The sequence below is a fragment of the Biomphalaria glabrata genome, chromosome 2 (genome assembly GCF_947242115.1).
Source record: "Biomphalaria glabrata chromosome 2, xgBioGlab47.1, whole genome shotgun sequence".
NCBI classification, from domain to species: domain Eukaryota; kingdom Metazoa; phylum Mollusca; class Gastropoda; family Planorbidae; genus Biomphalaria; species Biomphalaria glabrata.
In genome coordinates, this window is record NC_074712.1 from 31,169,157 (window position 1) to 31,187,177 (window position 18,021).

Below are 18,021 nucleotides of genomic sequence, written 5' to 3' on the forward strand. Positions count from 1 at the left end.
TACCGCCCCTCTCATTTCCAGACATAGTTTATGTAATTTCACATGAATTTATCATAATTATTTTAAGAAAGTTAGAATTCAAACGAAATGTTTAGTATAAGAGTCATGATTGAGAAGTTCTAAACCCAAATAATTCCAAACATAGTCGCCTTTTCCCAACCTTTACTCAATCTGAAATTTTTCTAGTTAAATAAATTTGGGACTATAACTCACAATTTACACTTCAATTTTATTGAATATTATTTATCGAATAATTCTTTTTTCGGCAGCGATCCTCAAAGCCAAATCTAAATATGTGGGGTATCTTATCTTCTCAAGGAACAAATCGGTTTTATTTGCAATGTATTAAGGGCCTATAAATTCATATTAGAATATTTTTCAAGTACAACATTATTCGAATGGTCTTTTTTTAATAGTATGAAAAATTAGCTTTAGGTCAGAAGAATGCGTTTCTTCTATGAAGTATGCAAGAAAAGGATTTTGGCGTCGGAACCCACTGATGAATAATGAGCTGTAGTTGTCAGGAGAATGCGTTTCTGCAGTGAAGAAAACGCTTTTGCCGAACTCCATTGATAAAAAATGAGCTGTAGATGTCAGGAGAATGCGTTTCTGCATTGAAGAATGCAAGAAAACGCTTTTGGCGTCGGGGCTTCGCCCCGAATTCTTTTTATGAGCAATGAGCTGTATATGTCAGGAGAATGCGTTTCTGCATTGAAGAATGCAAGAAAACGCTTTTGGCGACGGGGCTTCGCCATTGATAAATAATGAGCTGTAGATGTCAGGAGAATGCGTATCTGTATTGAAGAATGAAAGAAAACGCTTTTGGCGTCGGGGCTTCGCCCCGAATTCTTTTTTGAATAATGAGCTGTATATGTCAGGAGAATGCGTTTCTTCAGTGAAAAAAGCAAGAAAACGCTTTTGCTTTGCCCCGAAACCCACTATGGAACCTTATTGCGCTGCCCCAGTTGTTTTGTTTTTCGCCGACGAAGGTTGAGAAATGCTGCGCTTTTTTTTCTCATATATATATATATATATATATATATATATATATATATATATATATATATGCTGCACGTTTATGCATAGGGTTAGGGTTTACTGGGCGTTAGGGTTAGGGTTTGGAAAAAAATCGCCCCCCCCCACTCCAAAGTTCTGGATCCGCCAGTGGTGCCAGCTTGGTTGGATTAAGCTATGAGAATGTCCAACGGTAGCGCAATGAATGACTTAATGCTAGAACAAATTAGAAAAGAAAAACTGCATTAGCGCGCAGTCTTAGCAAGAGATCGTTCAGTACCTTGCCAAAAAAAAAAAAGCGCATTTCGTGAGAGAACAGACATACTTTATGCGCCAAACAACGGTCAGTCTTTAGGCTTGGAAGAGATGCTTGACAGATTCGACCCAACCATGTAACATGATGTAAGAACATCTTCGGCGAATTAAGAAAGCCTAGGCTCACGACCAGTACCTCGGATATAGGATTCAAATCGAGCTTTAAGACCTGATGGCATATTTTGCCGTCATCCTTGACTGCACGCTTGATGTTAGCCACAAAGAACACATGTCTTTTACATAGCGTTTTGTGGAGGTATCAGATCCAGAAGTTAAGGTGGAGAACACTTCTGAGTTTATGCAGTTAAAAGGCTAGTACAGTACTTCAGCGTCAGAGGCGGACGATCCCGTTAGCGTGACGTAGTACGATAAACATAGTCTTCCCTGACGGCTCAGGGCCCGCATAAGACTTTCGCCCAGGGCACCGCGCACTGCTAAGGCCGCCTCTACCCCACGGGCACTTTGGTACGCCACTGATGTGATGAACTCAAATAGGATATAACAAATGTATTTTTAGCTGGGTTAATATAAGGGAAATAAACGTAAAATATTTCAATATACTTGTACAAAATATAATTTAATCAATGACCTTTCAGAAGAACAATTAATTTGGCACAACCTCAAAATAGTATGAATTCCTAATCTAGACGAATTAATTAGACATGTGAATCGTGTTATTGAATTCCTAACCTAGAAGAATTCATGTACAATGTAAATCATACCACGTGACAATCTCATTTTTTTAAAACTAACTTTAAGGTAGCGAGTTTCACCAACATACCTTTGGACCCAGACAAGAGGATACCCTGCTACTCCACTGGAAGAGATTAACTGATCTGGTGATGTGCAAGATGTCCTCAGCTTATGGTGTGAATATCTATGTCGAAAAAAATACAAATTATGACCAAAAGCCTACAGGGATTTAAAAGGGACATTAGTATTGGTGGATAAAAGCTTGCAAACTAGCAATGGAATTGAGATGCTATAAAGGGATACTAGGTAGCACCTAAAAAGACCAGATCACAAATGAGGAGACCTACTGATACAACTAAATCACAAAGTCCTCAGACCTCACAAAAACGTTCCTTCGGGGAGGCAGACTGATCAAAACGATGGGAAGACACATTAAAAAATAGACGGGCCTGTCACTGAAATAGATTCTTGTCAAGGCAAAAGACAGAGATTAATTGTCCAACAGACTATGGGACAGTGAAAAATAATTTTAGTTTTGTTTTGGCTGAGTTTTTTTTTTTGTGTTTGTTTTTTTAACAAAGCTATTCAAAGTCCTATTAGAACAATCTTACTAAACTTTTTTTTAAAGTATATAAGTTGATAATCCATTTTTAAATGTAGACACCTGTACGTGGAACTTGTTGGCCAGGTAAGTGTCACACGTGTGATCTAATTAAAGGAAGTTCACTCGCGAATATTATTCAAGTGACAGATTGACAAACTTCTCTGGAAAACGCAATTTTTTTTTCCGACCAAGTTTATTTTTTATTTAATGACGTACTACTAATATTTTTTTAAATTCATAAACAAAATATCAATGTATAAATATGTGTGGGCAATAAACCTATATAGACATAAACAACATATCACTGTATAAATATGTGTGGGCAATAAACCTATATAGACATAAACAACATATCAATGTATAAATATGTGTGGGCAATAAACCTATATAGACATAAACAACATATCAATGTATAAATATGTGTGGGCAATAAACCTATATAGACATAAACAACATATCAATGTATAAATATGTGTGGGCAATAAACCTATATAGACATAAACAACATATCACTGTATAAATATGTGTGGGCAATAAACCTGTATAGACATAAACAACATATCAATGTATACATATGTGTGGGCAATAAACCTATATAGACATAAACAAAATATCAATGTATAAATATGTGTGGGCAATAAACCTATATAGACATAAACAACATATCAATGTATAAATATGTGTGGGCAATAAACCTATATAGACATAAACAACATATCAATGTATAAATATGTGTGGGCAATAAACCTATATAGACATAAACAACATATCACTGTATAAATATGTGTGGGCAATAAACCTATATAGACATAAACAACATATCAATGTATAAATATGTGTGGGCAATAAACCTATATAGACATAAACAACATATCAATGTATAAATATGTGTGGGCAATAAACCTATATAGACATAAACAACATATCAATGTATAACTATGTGTGGGCAATAAACCTATATAGACATAAACAACATATCAATGTATAAATATGTGTGGGCAATAAACCTATATAGACATAAACAACATATCAATGTATAAATATGTGTGGGAAATAAACCTATATAGAAATAAAGAACAATAAATTCGGTTATTTCAACCCTTTGAATGCTGATTATTTCAAGTCACGTTTGTTGACATCCGGAGATGTTCAGTGTCAGCTTGAGTCTGTTATTATACAGTTCACTCTTTATAGTTCGACGGTAATGATAAGGGGTGAAACGTGGGGGTCGGATTGTCGAAAAAGTCGTCTTACGAAAGGTTAGCTGTACTTTAGAGAATTTGAGATGTATGTATGCTGTAATAAGATATTCTCTTCAGACTTTCAAGGGGTAAAATAAGCGATAGACGAACATGAAAAAAAATGAAGTAAAAAATACAAAACTTATGATTTTAGCTTTTACATCTAGATTCTAAAAATATACTTACTACAGGAGAGATGAATTACATGAGTTGCGTAGAGATTAATTACATGAGTGTGTGCAGGTGTATGTAACAATTAACAATCTATACAAGTCTTTTGTTTTCTACTCATCAATCTGTCATGACTTCTACAAAGTTTCTATCAACTCACTCCGTCCGTCTGTCCGTCTGGAACACTTTTCGAACACGTCATTTCTCCCACTTCCCATATTTGGATCAAGTTGAAGCTTTGCACAATTATTCGTTGTCCCTAACAAAACATGAATCAAGCACAAAATTAACAAGTAATTAAATATTTAGCTTTAATTATTTAATTTTGTTGATATACAAAAAAAGAACAATATTACAGTATTGAGATATATGGCTGTAAATGTGCAATTCTTTGCTTATATAAGTTTTTATATTTTACTTGTTCTTGAAATGAACATCTGATACACACACACACACCGTTGCCTCGTCGGATTAATAAGTGTCGGATTATCAAGAGTCCTCTGTATCTTAAATTAAATAGAAATACAGAAACACACACACTTGATCAATTGGTTTATTAAAAACAAAATGAACAAATCTCTGTGTGTAAGTTATGAAACAAAAAAAAATCGCTTTCAATGCATCAGATGACGTCATACCAGTTTTCTTCTCAATTTTTTTTCAGCCAGCAGCTTTTCACCTGTCACATCACAGAGACTCTCACTTTGTGTCTTGTTTTAACCGCAAGTTTTGGTCATAGACACTGTGTCCGCTTCACTTCCTCTCTCTCAACAAGTGATAGGACAGGAAAAGTTGAGTGAGTGTATCATCGAGCGTGTGTCGTGTGGGATTCTTTATACCTTCTTTTTTTCTTTCTATTACTGTAAGTAAACAAAAAATGTATCTTTTAAATTGTCTAAATCAATATATTTTAGCTTAATTATGTTTATTGGCTCTAAAATGATCATTATGCTACTCCATGGTGCCCAGTTCCCACAAGTTAGGCTCCTGTAGAGTGTCTACACTCTATTAGCGTGGAGCAGTGTAGAAGCAAAGGCTGTTACAGCATAATATGATTGCAGGCTTTTCTTCTTGTAGGCCTATTGAATCATTGAAACTCACCTTACCTACGTTTGGACCAAGGGAGGTAATTCTCTTGATATCATAAGACGTCTGAAGATGACATTTGTTTTGACATCCGATGTCACGATTTGTGTTTGAAGAGAGACGTGTGTTGTATTGTCTCCACAATCATCCGACATATGTGGATTCGAAGGTGCCGTTGATATATAGTTCAATCACTACTAAGACACAATGAAATGACCCAGTGTTAGATATAACTTAGAAATTATTTTATTCTAAAAAAAAATAAAGACTTAGACCCTACCTTATTACTATTATTATTATTGTTATTATTACTAAAATGATTATTATATTAAAAATTTTTATACCTTGTTTGGAATATTTTACAATTTCGCAATGGTCCAATATCTCTAGTGGCCTTTTCCCCTGTTGCCGTCAATTGTGGGTAAAAGTGTGGAAAACATCTTGAAAAAAAAAAGTAAAACATTAAAATTTGATTTAGTTGGTTTCAAATGTCAAATATATGATGTGCGGATTGAAATCTTGGCGCCAATCAATTTGAAGGAAGCAGACGAAACTTTTAACATTTTGGTCACTTAGTTTTCTCTCACGGAATTATGTCAACATTTGTGTTCAGAACTGCTGCTGATCGGAAAGACATGAGAGAGTTGATTGTCCCAGCACCCTTGCGTCGAAAGTCAAGGGACAGATGATGATCTTGTGCTTGTAGCTCAATGACAGACACACGATCTCTTATGGTTGAGGCTTAAAATTGTCTTTTCCAGAGTACATGATAGACTTCAGTTACGTCTGTAATTCCTCTTACCAGGTTTCCTAAGGAAAGAAAAGTTAAATTTTATGGCGCCAATCAGGTAAACGAGGCCAGTGTTTATGCTGAGTACCATTGAAAAGTCCATAACTTTATTATTATTTATCCATGTCCTATGTTTTGACGGGACACTGCTCCAATGTCTTGCGTACCAGGATGTGTTCCATATTGACGTATACGTCTCACGTTGTATTGGTGTCTATTGTACCAGGATTCAAATGATACATCTATCTCTATCTATCTCTTTCAGTTTTGTTTTTAATGTCGTTTTAAGAGTGTGTGTGTGTGTGCGTGTGTTTGAGAGAGTGAAATGGAGAGATGCGGAGAGAACAGGGTGAAAAATAAAGCTAATACACAGTGCACAGAGAAAGAGATAGATAGATAGATAGATAGATAGATAGATAGATAGATAGATAGATAGATAGATAGATAGATAGATAGATGGATATGGATATAGATATAGATATATATATATACATACATGTGTATATGAGGCAAATAAAATTCTATTCAACAAATCTCCAGTGTTCAATTGTTTATCCCTTATAATTGTCATCCACCTTTCATTCAAAGTCAGGACTACATGTCTCTTTAATTTAAACAATTGTTGGTGTATATTTTTTGAAGAGATCTTGTTATAAGTAAAAGACACAATCCAATGAACGCAGATTTATAGACCTAAATTAAAGTACCTATTTACTATGTTTCGATCTCTAAGGCAGATGATGTCAAAGTCTCACCTGTTTTCTATGTGTACGGCTCACGAGGGTGTTATGGAGCCAGCACTACGACCAGCCGTCTTTACTTTCCCCCAACTTATGTCAGGTACCCATTGGAGTTGGATGGACTCAGGTGTATCCTACAGATCTCGAATTTCTAAATACCTGCCTTTGCCGAGACTCGAACCCAAGACCTCTCGGTTTGAAAGCTAATAGCTTGACCGCTCAGCCACCACACAGATTTTTACTACGGACTAGAAAGTGAGTCATCTGTATTAAATGGATGCAAATAAAGGTAGACAGCTCTCGCCTAGTCTCCAATTTTTTTAAAATACAGGGCAGGCTTTATTTCACCTTTCCCTACTTGAGATGGTCAATTTGGTCACCCCCTTGTCCTAGTCACAAGGGACGTTACTTGATGTGGCGACCTTTAGTCAATTACCACCACCCTCCCCCGATTATTTTTACCCCCCCCCCCTGTTATGTCACTATGAACTGTGTTTATGATCATCTTCTTGTTTGGTTCAACTCCGAGACAGAAATAATATTCAACAGCTAACCGCCATTCTTCCAGTGGTATGGGTAGAGATTTGGGGGTCTTGGGGGGGGGGGGCTGTACCTTTTAGGGGCCCCTGCATTTTGACATTCGTCATCATTTAATGAGGGAAAAAAGGACATTCATTAGGCGGACACCTTCAAGAGGGAGCCCGCAGGGACTTTCGAATTAGGACTCCCCCCCTCTCCCACCGTAGCTACGCCACTGCATTCTTCACAATCTTTTTACAACAGACTTAGATCTAAATAAAATCAACAAGTAGGGCCAGGCTACATGAAGAGTTTTGTATTCTATGACATTGTGTATGTCATGCTTGTTGTTGGTCGGTCGATCCCAGGCCTAGTTCCTTATATATACACACAATTACTCCGCAACGTTCACCTGTTTGGAAATTACCTGTAACATTTGCTCTGTCTCTAGTAGGTCTCGTTAATACAGACGTTGTTAATCTTTCAGTTCATTTTGTGTTTGCATATTTGAGAAAAACAACAACAACATGTCGCTGAACAAGCAAAATTAATCTTTATTAGGGTTTAATATAGATCTATAGAAAATAAAACTGTAAAAAAAAAAAAAACTGGATTTAATTTATTATTATCAATTAAGAAATAATATTTTGGGCATCAAATCTTATAATTATTATTAAATATTAAGCTTTTTAAATATGATCTTTTATCGTAACGCAACGGAACGAAAAAATAAAGGCCTGCTAATTAAATATAGGCTTACAATCAAGAGATATTAATAAACTTATTTTAATTTTTTTTTAGTTGGCCAATTACTGGATGGAAAAGCTTCAGTCACGTGTTCAGGACAAAGGATTATTACTCCGTTGGGTAAGTCATGGCTTTTTAAATTTTAAATTTAACCTTATTTCCGCTTCTGAGTTGTAGGATGTAACTGAGACATATATTTAGCACTAATTAGTCATAATTTAAACTAATGAAATGTCTTCTCGATATGCAAGGAGACTTGTCTAACACACACACACACACACACGCACGCACACACACACACACATACAAAAAAATACATACATACATACATACATACATATATATATATATATATATATATATATATATATATATATATATATATATATATATATATATATATATATATACAATACTGTTTTATAAAGATTTGCGTGGGGCAGTGAAACTCAGTAGTCTAGAAGAAATATTCCAAAGGTTTACAAACACAATAACGCTTGGTAGGGCTGTTACTAACCTGTTAGTACATTTCGTTTCTGAGATATACACACTCAGCTTATATCAACTGACAACTCACTCTGTCTGTCTGTCTGGTAAAAATTTTGTACACGTTATTTCTTCTCTCAAACTCGGGTCAAGTTGAAATTTCGCACAATTATTTCTAGTACCTGAAAAAAACAATAATCAATTATTTTTTTTAAATTAAATAATTAACTACTAGTAATTAATTATTTTGTTTGGTGTCTCGAACAAGGGAAATAAGTCATTCTTGACAGATGTGGTAGTATACATTGAATTAGTCCCCTTAAAGAGGCTTCAGCCCTGAGTTCGAATGCAACTTTTTTTTTCTGTATGCATTTAAGAAGCGATCACGCTAACACTCACAGGATACCCCCCCCCCATTCTTCCCCGCGCTTAGCAAAAACAATTGGTAAAATATTTCTAATCAGACAGATTTATTATTGTTATTCTAGATTCTAGATCGATTAGAAACTAATTGATACAATTACTCTTAATATATGTGTTGTGTTGTTTTTACAAAACTTATATCAACTCACTCTGTCTGCCTGTCTGGTAAAAAGTTTGAACCTGTGTCTACTGTTGATTTGCGAACTCCAGAAAGAACCAAACGCCCAAAAGAATAAAAGAACTGAAGGCAATGAAGATTAATTAGATAATTTAATGTATATATATATATAGGGGAGGTGGAAGGGGAAAATCCCCCGATCCCTCTCCTTTTTTTTTTGAAAAATAAATCCTTTCTACGCCCATGATCTAGATCAGTGATTCCCAAAGTGGTCTATATTGACCCCTAGGGGTCTACGAAGACTTTCAAGGGGTCTACGAAAGTTAAAAAGAGAATTGGGGGTCTATGAGATGTGCACGGGGACTACGATAAAGAATATCAATTCAGCATGTCGTGACTTTAATTTCGACAATTGGAATTTTTTTCATACACACTATGATTTGTACCTTAGGAAATCCTTAAAACTTTTATCCTGCTAATTGAATGAAAATTGTTTTATTTAATTTAATAACAATATTTAAATAGTGTAGTTTTGTCTAGTTATAACTGTAACAAAAAGAAATGTAGACTGTACAGCGTTAAGTATTTGAAATTGAACTTCCATTACTTCCTTGTCAAACAAGCGAGTGTTAATGTGCCATTTTTTGTATGATGCTATGAGACCAATTAAAAAAATATTCATATTTGTGTTTTGTGACCGGTGTCTTCTTTTGGGCCTCTTGATGAAGAATGCAACTTTGAAGACATGGTCGGCATTCTCTGGTGACACTCCAAAAAGGCAAAATGCAAGGGTCACAATTTTGAGCTTCCGGAACATATGTTTTCTCATTATGATGTGTACGGTTCTGATGTGAAAAATTAGAAGTCCTATCGGGATATTTTATAATAGGTGTCATCTTTCTTGTATATCGAATGACAGCTTGTCCATTCTCGTTTTTATAATTCACTACTAGTTTCTTCATTTCTTCCGGATAGAGTGCAATGTTCAAGTGTGTATTTGTTTTCTCACATTTGGCAAGTGTGTCAGCCTTCTATTTCAACATTGGAGAACAGCGTTCTTGCTGTTGCTGTTGAGTTTTACAAGGTCATCAATATGTTTTGTACAAAATCTTTTCGATGTTCCTTCAGATTATGTGGATAATTACATCCTAGCCTAAACCTCCAGACGGGAGATGCGAGCAGGTAAAGTGACCACCGAACGTCAGGCTTGGCATCATGAGTTGTTTTATTCAGGAGGCATCAGAGTTTGTTAAGCTTTGAAGGACTGTTTTTATATTGGTCAAGAACAAAATTTAACTGTTTGGCAAACTTAGCTGATTCATTTGCATGGTAGCTGTTAGCTCCAGTGCTCCTATTTATTCTCTGTGGTTGTCATAGAGCTCATTAGTTACAATGAACTAAATTTTTAAATTATTTTTTCCCCATTGGGCCATTCAATGAGTATCCAAGCTCCTCCGTTTGTGGTGGCTTTCAGAGAACCATCCATGCAAACTCCGACCCATTGGTTGTTAGGGCAATGGATTTGTAACTTTCATTAAATTCTTGAACTCTGTTGGAATTTAGTCAAATTTTTCTTTCTTCTTATGTAAGTCTCTGCAAACGACACACTTCTGCATATTTTTCTCTATACAGCTAGCTGAGTCAACCTTGTCTGGTAATGTTTTTTTTTTTTATTCAAATTATTATCGCTCAAGAAATTCTCGAAAAACTGCTCTTTGTGAAAACTTTTACTATGATACTTAAGGCACATTAATATTTAATATTCTGAAGAACTATTTCATAAAACAACAAATCCCTATATGAAAAATAATCTCCGTAGCAACTGTTGGTGAGCTTGCAAACCTTTAAAAACATAAAGTTTCCAATGTGTTTAGTGATTGTATGCTATACTTATTAACTATTACATAATGGGTTTAAATTGAATTTTGTTAATAAATTTAAAAAAAAATAGATTCATCTTAAAATTTAGTTTTAAATTACTGTTTCACTCCTCCTGTCACTGGTTAGAAATGATTTTAAACAAAATGTGTAATTTGAACTTGATGAATTTTTAAAAAATCAATATAACTTAAGCAGGGGGTCTACGTAAAACCAGAAAACATGGCAAGGGGTCTACGAGACAAAAAAGTTTGGGAACCACTGATCTAGATTAAGTTATACCGGGATAGGACTTTTAAAATAGCACCAGCCCACTCAAATGTTATGACTCTGTCTTACGTTAGCATAAGGCTACCTAAACTCTCTGATCTCTTGTCAAAAAAAAGGTCACCAACATAGTCACATACACACAAAGGTCAGGCTTATGAGTTTCTTAGTCATAGCTTCATTCTTACATACCTGAGGATTTTCACCTCAGCAGAGTTAGTAACAACAGATCAGGCCCAAGAGTCCTTTTTTTTTATTTGGACCGGCAGGGTTACCTCTTGGTATGTTGATTGTACTTTCTATACAGTCGTTCACCCCTGCAGCAGTAACTCTTTGTTAATTATTTTTACGATTAACTTTCTTTTACATTAAATAAAAAAATCCATTGAATCGATTCTAGATGTAATTATAATATTTTCCTTTTTAATTGATTCATGTCTCTGTCAATGAATAATTGTGCAAAGTTTTAGCTTGATCCTAGTTTGGGTGTGGAAGAAATAACATGTACACACGTTTTACCAAACAGACAAACAGAGTGAGTTGATATAAGCTTTGTAAAATAAATAAGTTGGCACCTGGGCGTATTTTGCCCATTACTCTACAAAAGAGTGACCGTCATAGATGACAAGTTTATGACACGATTGTTAGGTCTTTTACGTCTGAAGACGTTGTACTGACCTTTGTCACGATATAATTGCAAAGACCTTCTCGTAAGATACATTATCGCTTTTTGTTCCAACGATCAGGGATTTAGTATATAGCATCTACTGTACTGATGATCAGGGATTTAGTATATAGCATCTACTGTACTGATGATCAGGGATTTAGTATATAGCATCTACTGTACTGATGATCAGTGATTAAGAATATCACAGTCAGAGATTCACATGCAAAATATAAAATAATCCGTTTTAAAAAAAAACATAGCTTATCTAACGGCAAAAACTCCGCACTTAAAACTATATCTATCAACAATGTAGAAGTTATTTCCCTTATTTGATGTCCAAGAAAAAATTAATTACCAATAATTAATTGACTAATTGGTTGTTGTTTTTTTTATTGATTCGTATTTCGTTAGGTGCAATAAATAATTGTTTAATGTTTCAACCTTATCCAAGAATAAGAGTGGGAGAAATAACGTGAACAACCTTTTTACCAGACAGACAGACAGACAGACAGACAGAATGAGTTAATGTAAGCGTTGTAAAAATAAAGCACTTTCTGTTCCGTTGATCAGATGTTGATAAAAGAAAAAAGAAAGGACTAATAAACTGGCAAAGGAAGTAATGCCACTTGATACAAACCACTTAGCAGTTCAAATCCCGATGCAAACCAGGAAATTTGAAAAGAGTTAGATTCGAGCTGAGTTGTGTTTGCTAAGTGCCCCACCCCCTCCACCGCAAAAAAATTCCTCTTCCCATACCCACCCATCCCCAACATGCTCACAAAAAGAGATCGAGCAATTAGTGCGATATACAAAAGTAATTAAACAACAAAGAAATACAATAAAAAGACGGAGATGTTAAGGCTCTTGCGTTGTTTTCGACCAAATGACCTAAGAAGATGACCTAACATATCAAGCAACAGGAACTCAGTTTACTGTCAATAAAATTATGCATAGACGAAAACACCATTTACTATTCCAAGGTGAATAAGCGATTGTAGCTAATCAAAGTCACAGCAAAACATTCAGAAGTACACTTAATATGATAAATATCAACTGTGAAAATAGTTGGCACTTGGCCGAGCCATTACCGTCAGCCAGGTGGAGACGTACTTTTAACAGTCTAAATACACAGACTTGGCCAAATGTTTAATTCAGGAACATAAAACTAAGACTGGGCTTCTGTTGGTTTGTAGGTCCTACATCTCGCTGAACCGTTCCCTGCCGCCTCGCTCAAGGTTTAGACTAGGACGTAATGGTCTCCAGAAGTTCCACACCCAATCTCGGAGCAAGCTGAAAGTTTGATCAATTATTTCTTTGACCTGACAATACAAGAATCAATAAAAAAAAATTAACAAATAAGTAAATTAGCTATTGGTAATTAAAATTTTATTTGGTATTTCGAACAAGGCAAAGAAATTTTACTTGACTGAAATGGTGGAATAAGCTGAATTAGTCCCATTTATAGGTCGCAGCTTTAAAGCAAGTTTGAAACAAATAATACATAACTATACAATCTTCTATTCTATAGTAATAAGCACCTTACTAGCAGAGTGGTTAGTATGTAGGCTTGAGGAGGCGTGAGTCATGAGTTCGAAGTCAAGCCATTCCCTTCTTTTTTTGTATATGTTTTTAAAAGTCGACTACGGTAAAATTCATCCAGATATCTTATTCTTTCTCCCCACCCCCTAAACACTTTTTCCCAACTGGTCCAGATAAGTCATAGGATCGTAGCGTATCGAAAAAGCTTAAAGCATGAAATAGCGCTGAACAAAAACAATTGGTAAAAATAGTTTTAATCACACAGATTTATTGTTAGTCTAGATCAGCGGTTCTCAACCTTTTAGGCTCGGCGATCCCTTTTTACATCCCCCACTCTGCCGCGACCCCCACCCCCACCCTTGCACACGCACAGACACCAATAGAAGAATAGACAAAAACAATTTTTTCTATGGTCTTGGGCGACCCCTTGTAAATCGTCAATCGACCCCCAAAGCGGTCGCGATCCACAGGTTGAGAACCCCTGATCTAGATCTATTACATATTTAATGACATGACTGATCCAAACCAATTAATACAATTGCACTTCGTATAAGCCTTTTTTTAAGTATTTTGTTTTTCTAGTTTCCGTTATTGACTGGACAATAGATAGGCTTGCATTTTGGGGGTAGGAATAATTTCATTTTTTACTAACTGTTGTAAAATCCAGTAGCTCTGAATATAAATATTGTCAGGATAAGTGTCAGGGTAGAAATTTTGTGTCTGTAAGCAAAACTAAAGGCAAAATAAAACTTGAATTTGTTGCCAAAGTGTGGTATTTGTTCAATCAAGCAAGTCTGCTATTTTACCCACATGTCAGTAGATGAGTAGAACAATTACTATAAATGGACAGGATATAAACGCAGTGGACAAATTCACATATCTTGGCAGCACACTCTCCAGAAATGGAAAAATCGATAGTGAAATCGACCTGCGTATTGCCAAGGCCAGTGCATCCTACGGCAGACTGTCTACAAATGTCTGGAACAGACGTGGTATCACCACAAACACCAAGCTAGGGGTCTATAGAGCCGTCATCCTCCCTACACTGCTCTATGCCTCAGAAACATGGACAGTGTACAGTAAACATGCAAAGAAACTAAACCACTTCCACATGACTGTGACAGGTGGGGAAATGTGACGTGTGTTTGGCGCGTTTAATGTCTAGGGGATGATTATTTTTGAAAGCAATCCCACCCCCACTTATCAGCATGTGAATCGGGAGCAGGCACGCAACGAGACAAAGCAATGAAAGATAGATACAAAAGTTAAAATAAAGGAAATTTATTTACATAAATATACATATAATAATAAAAAGGGGGAGGGTTTGCATCTATCTCTAGTATATTCTATGTTTAATCATCACTCTTGCACATAATAAGAGAGTATGTCACTTTGTCCTCTGACTTAGCTGGTTGTCCTGTTGATGTCGCAGCTGGCTGGGTCCTGGCTTGAGGTTCTGCAGCTGGAGGTGGCGCTCTAGCGGATAGAGGGACGCCGGTGATATAGTTCTTGTGGAGTCTCAATCCCCAAAATCTAATATCTGTAGTGGGCACAGTAGGGCGGGTGGCCGGCTACCGTGGGCACAAGGTTACTGCGGGCAGAGCGGATCTGCCGTGGGCAGCGTAGTTGTTAGGATATGTCCAGTGAGTTGTAGAGGGTTGGCGTAGCTATGACGTCTCACACAGATCTGAATCCATAGGGACGTCGCACCTAATAGCTTGACAAGTGGGCTGTCGAATAGGCGGGCAATGCCGATAGCGCCAAGTGGTAGAGTTGAGTAGATCTCAGTAGGCAAGTGCAGCGCTGAATAGCACTAAGCACAAATGCAGGTAAATATATCGTTGATCCAATGAATAAATAGGCAGGTCAGTGAGCTAGGGCAGTGCTGAATAGCACTAAGCACAAAGATAGTAGGTGATTCTTGATATCAACTAAATAGGCAATAGGTGATTCTTGATATCAAACAAATAGTTGATCCAATAAATAGGCAATAGGCAGACACCTGAGGGAGGCTGCGGATAAATAAAGACAAGTTAGGACATGTCTCTCATGCATCTTATCGATGCCCTCGACTGAGGTGCATTCGTCAGATTGGTAAAAATGCTTTTGAGCACAAAAGGGGAGATGATGACAAATGGGATTTGGAATAATAGATGGCAGATAGTAGCAATATAAAATGTACATAAAAGGGAAAGTAATAATATAAAAATGTACATAAAAGGGGAAATAATAATCTCAAATGAACAACACAGGTGGATAGAGAAAGAAAAGGGGGGGGGGGTTGAATTGGGCGGTGGTCAGCGACCCAGATGATTGTTTACATATGACCGTGGGTCGAGAACAATGGAGCGCGCTTGAATGGTGTGTCCGTTCAAGCGGCGCAACTCTCATTAGGGTAAAATGAGTAAAGGGGAGATAATTCAATACAGGGGAGATAACTCATATCTCCTTTCTAAGCGCAGTATTAGTGCGATAGTAAAATCATCAAGGCGATCAACCGAGATAAAGGAAATAAAATAAGGTGTACAAATATATACACGGTTGCATCAACGATCAATTGAGCAACGTAGCATTAATAGATTAATGCAATACCAAATAAATACATAGGGCATGTTTATGTTTTCTATATACGCCAGTGAGAAATACACAATGCACTAATTAAATATAAATGAACTAAGCAAAATACACATGATGATATCCAATGGAAATAGCACAAAAGTAATTAAGATGGAACTTGTGATTAAGTTCGGCTTACCACCAGGTATTCCTCTAGGAGGGAGAATAAATGATATAGTCCAGACTCGATCGACAGCGATAGAGGAGTGAAAGGGTCTGGCTTGATTTGAATCTACTTATATACACCTGGGAAATGTGGGCGGACACAGGAAACGTCCTGGGCTAAGAATTATCTTAGGCGTGGGTGGATTCGACTCGAGGTGGGAGCCGCACCTTGGAATATCACGCGGTGTGTTGACCAGGGTAATCTCTTAGATCAAAGAGAGACGTGAGAGAAGGGGGGGGGGGAGAAGGATTAGCTTGCACTCAAACCAAGGTGGTGTCAACCGCGACCGTCCTTCAGACATCCGGCGGGCACGACAAAAGAGATTGTGTGTTTACCTTTCCCCGATCAAGGGCAGATAAATGAAAGGACGCGCTTTAGCTATCTCCAATGTGGTCAACTAAGTCTAGCCTGGAGCGGAAAAGGTGTGGCGGGTGAATAATTTAGGGGTAGGATGGGGAAATAATTAAAATAAAATAAATAAATAATGAAAAATAATAATTAATGCTGTGATAAATTTGAGTGACTCTGACAGCGAGTTTTTGACTTGTCACAATGACATGTCTGAGAAAAATACTAAATGTCAAATGGCAAGACAAAATACCAGATACAGAAGTCCTTCGAAGAGCGTGTCTGCAAAGCATCCAAACAATCCTGATGCAGTCCCAGCTGCGATGGGCAGGTCACGTCTACAGAATGGAAGACCACCGCATCCCTAAACGACTCTTGTATGGCCAACTAAGCGAAGGAAAGCGCTCGCAAGGTGGTCAAAGAAAGCGCTTCAGGGACACCCTCAAAGCTTCTCTGAAGGCGTTCAGTATAGACCCAGGCACCTGGGAGACAGAGGCACATGACAGAGCATCATGGCGTCGCGCTGTGAAAACTGGCGCACAGGTTGCTGAGGAAAAAAGAACAACGCTGGCAGAAGAAAAACGCCAGAAAAGAAAAGCAAGGCCCACGACACTAGCTCCAGCTGGAATAACCTGCCCAGTGTGCGGCCGAACATTCCGGGCTCACATAGGTCTCATCAGCCACATGAGGAGGCATAAAACCCCAGTGCAAAGCCCTCAGTCCCCTGGATGACAAAGTGGTCATCATCGAACCACGATGGACGAACTATATCTATAAAAGAACAATGTATTCATGCTAGAATCCAGTGAGCCTTACTAATTCGTTTCAGTGTCTGTCTGTTGTGTGGTCAACATAATGCAGATATTGACCAAGTATTGAATGTGTTGTATTTACACATTAGATTTACAAACGGACATATAGTGCCCTTTGTTTTTTTGTTATACACATTCAACCCGGAACCGGACTCTTGATTTGTTGATTTCTAGCTTACAATATAAATAGTGGTCACGTGAAAGCTACTCCATCGCCACAGTTTTATTACAGCACGTGTGGATGTAGTTAAAGATGGAACTAAAAGAACTGGTTTTGTCTTCAAATTATTTCAAGACATTTTTGTTCAAAATGAGGCTTACATAAATATTCTTTGACACATTATTTTTTGACATTCTGCACATTGTGTACGTCAGTTTGACGTCAGTGCTGACCTTTGACATTACACCCAGTGACATTTGTGTAAATTGTGTTGCCAGTCAATGGCCTCGGAAGTTTTCAACCAATACTTTAAATCTCCAGCTTTGATGTTAAGGATTGAAAACACGGATTTAGGTAAAGGCTTTTTAATACTCAAGTGATACTAGAGTGATTTGTTGCTATCGATACTGTAACAACATGCAGATGGTACGATGTGTTGTTATGCCGGGGATTTTACTTGAATTCAATAGTTAACAAAAAATGACGATCTAGAATCATAATTAACGATTCTTTGATAAAACAAAACTCTTGAACTTTATTTAAATACAACGTAAGTACAGTTTATGTACAAATTACAAATCAATGAGTATGAAACATATTACAAAGGCTTTTCAAACGGAG

General features: G+C 36.8%; 1 protein-coding gene across 4 annotated transcripts in view; it reads left to right on the forward strand.

The window, feature by feature from the left end:
* The first annotated feature begins 4,757 nt into the window (after nt 1–4,757).
* The window catches only part of LOC106053211 (sodium-coupled monocarboxylate transporter 2-like), a 68,945-nt gene continuing 55,681 nt past the window's right edge, over nt 4,758–18,021 (forward strand). Inside the window, exons 1-2 of one of the 4 annotated variants that reach the window (XM_056020045.1) lie at nt 4,758–4,900; nt 7,975–8,040. The gene's annotated coding sequence lies outside the window, so the exon portion shown is untranslated. Of the gene's footprint in view, nt 4,901–6,808; nt 6,944–7,483; nt 7,624–7,684; nt 7,703–7,974; nt 8,041–18,021 lie in introns of those variants that run through there. The other 3 variants (XM_056020046.1, XM_056020044.1, XM_056020047.1) reach the window with 3 other exon arrangements.